The sequence below is a fragment of the Aotus nancymaae genome, unplaced genomic scaffold, assembly GCF_030222135.1.
Source record: "Aotus nancymaae isolate 86718 unplaced genomic scaffold, 86718_ANA_hifiasm-v0.15.2.pri h1tg000059l, whole genome shotgun sequence".
In the NCBI taxonomy this organism is placed as follows: domain Eukaryota; kingdom Metazoa; phylum Chordata; class Mammalia; order Primates; family Aotidae; genus Aotus; species Aotus nancymaae.
Genome location: NW_026988473.1, coordinates 70,989,306 through 70,992,089, shown reverse-complemented (window position 1 = coordinate 70,992,089; position 2,784 = coordinate 70,989,306). Strand labels below are relative to the sequence as shown.

Genomic DNA, 2,784 nt, shown 5'->3' with positions numbered 1-2,784 from the left:
TTTAAGGAAAGTGAATAAAGATGCTACTTAAACTTTCAACTCTTACAGCTCTGAGTTCAAATTCCAGTATTATTACCTTGGGTAAATTACCACACTTTTTAATGCACTCTTGCTGGAAGTTAAATTAAGTTAGTTCAATTATTCTTATCCCCAAATTGGGCACATTTTAGAAACTCTCAGTTAATAAGAGGTAATGCTGAGATGATGTCACAGAAATAATTTGTGTTCACTTATTTATTTAAATTTTTTTTCAACTTTTATTTTAGATTCAGGGTGTGTGTGTTTGTTCAGGTTTGTTACGTCAGCATATTGTAACATGCTGAAGTTTGGAGTATGAATGATCCCATCACCCAGGTACTGAGCACAGTACTAACAGTTTGGATCCTTGCCCCTCTCTCTTCCTCCTCCTCGTAGTTCCCAGTTTCTACCGTTGCCATCTTTATGTCTCTGAATACCCAATGCTGAATTTGATCTGCTAGTATTTTTTTTTTTACACTTTTTGGTTCTCAGTTCCCTAGGTGATAGAACTAGTAATACCGACCTGATAAGGTGTGAGGATTGAGTGTGATATAAACAATTTACTGCATATCAGATTCACTCTTAAATTTTAGTTTCCTTCTCTTTCCTCTAAAAATGAGTATACCTATATTGAAAAGAGTAATTCCAACACTTTTCCCTTTTCCTCTCTCAAATACCTAGGACCCTATCTGTTACAGAAAAACAAGAAAACAACAACAATAATTTTTTCCATAAGATGCCACTGAAAAGCCAGATATAAAATGTAATTCTGGGCAAACGGCCTGTGAGTCTTCACTCGGTGAAACTAAGTGGGAAGCGGGAGGCTTGTATGCTGTCCTGTCTACTTCTGGTTTGGATTTAAAAGTTTTTAAAGTGGGGAACAATCCAGAATTCCAGCTCTGTCAGGAAAAAAAACAAACAAATGAAACAGATGACAAATCATTTATCTAGGACCTGAAGCCAAACTGGCTTCAATAGCTGCTAGAATAGTAGTAGGAGCCAATTTCCTGCAGTATTTACAAAATCATTTATAAGAATAATATTTTCCAGACTTTTATAGGGACAATTAGGTGCGAATTTTTGGTCTGCAGACTCTATAAAGTTAGCAGGCATCCAACAGGCAGCTGCTGAGAGCACCACCTCCCATCCCAACGCCACTCCCTATATAAAGGCCTGACATATACTCAGATGGAGGATAAGCTGTGGTCTTTGCTCTTCAAACATACATACCACAACCTAAAAGAGCAACAGGTGAATACATAGCTGATCAGAATCAAGTGAAATGTGCTCTATTAGGGGTATCAGCAAACTGCTGCACTAAGACAGAGATAAAAGATGAGAAAAGGGTTATCTGGATAAAGATGGAGGATCATAGGTACAGCTTTTCACTGACTACGTTGAGTCTGCCTAGTAAATTTGTCCATATTGAATAGACTTTGGCTGCTCTAGCTGGAGAAGCCCTTTCAGTGGGAATTAAAGCAACCAATGGCATGGTATTAGCAACTGAGAAGAGCAGAAATCTATTCGAAATGATGAGCAAAGTGTATACAGAGTGGAGCCAATTACCAAACATACAGCTTTGGTGTATACCGGCATGGGTGCGGATTACAGAGTGCTTGTGCATAGAGCTCAAAAGCCAGCTCAGCAATACTATCTTGTTTACCGAGAGCCCATTCCCACAACTCAGCTGGAACAGAAATTAGCTCCTGAGATGCAAGAATACACCCAATCCGGTGGTATTTGTCCATTTGGAGTCTTTCTACTTATTTGTGGCTGTGGGGACAGACATATTCATTCAGGCAGATCCATCGGGAGCTTTTTTTAATGCCACGGCAATGGGAAATAACTGTGTGAATGGGAAAGCTTTCTTTGAGAGAAGATGCAATGAAGATCTGAAACTTGCCATTCATATAGCCATCTTACCCTAAAGGAAAGTGTTAAAAGGCAAATGACTGAAGATAACCTAGAAGTTGGAATCTGCGACGAAGCTGGATTTAGAAAGTTTATCTCACCCAACTGAAGTTAAGGATTACTGGCTGCCATAGAATAATAACGAAGTGACTGAAAAAATCCAGAATTACAGATATTTTATCTACTTAAACATGTTTAAAGGATGTTTTGTTTTGCAGGCTCTTTTCAGATTTATTCCTACATAGTTAATAAACTGATATTTTTAAAATGATACTTATAAGGGCAGGCACAGTGGCTCACGCCTATAATTGGAGCACTTTGGGAGGCTGAGGAGGGAGAACTGCTTGAGTCCAAGAGTTCAAAACCAGCCTAGGCAACACGGTGAGACCCCTGTCTCTATTTAAAAAAAAATTAGTTAGGCATGGTGGCATGTGCCTGTAATCCCAAGCTACTAGGGAAGCTGAGGTGGAAGGATTACTTCAGCCTGGGACACTGAGGCTGCAGTCAGCCATGACCATGTTACTGGTTGGAAAAGTATCTGGACAAGAAGAAAGGAATACACAAAAGGCCTAGAACAATTATGATTCAGCCCTAGGGCTAGGCATGTGACTTTCTTAAACATCAGTGTTCTCTCAGCAAGGAAAAACTGCTACGAGTTCAGCAATTAACAATGACTGCAATCCCATTTTTGAATTTTAATCCAAGTTATAGGAAGTTTTTTTTCTAGTGGAGAAAAACATCCTCAGATGATTCAATTATGCCTCTAGTTTTATAGATTCATATATCCTGCCCTTTTGGGTCTGAAGAGAGCCTTAGTGCTATCCCTGAGCAATGCAGGCTACCAAAAACTGCAGA

The 2,784-nt window shown here is 39.2% G+C and overlaps 1 pseudogene; it reads left to right on the top strand.

Moving 5' to 3' along the window:
• The first annotated feature begins 1,379 nt into the window (after positions 1-1,379).
• On the top strand, positions 1,380-2,038 carry LOC105708059 (proteasome subunit alpha type-2-like; annotated as a pseudogene).
• The last annotated feature ends 746 nt before the right edge of the window (positions 2,039-2,784 follow it).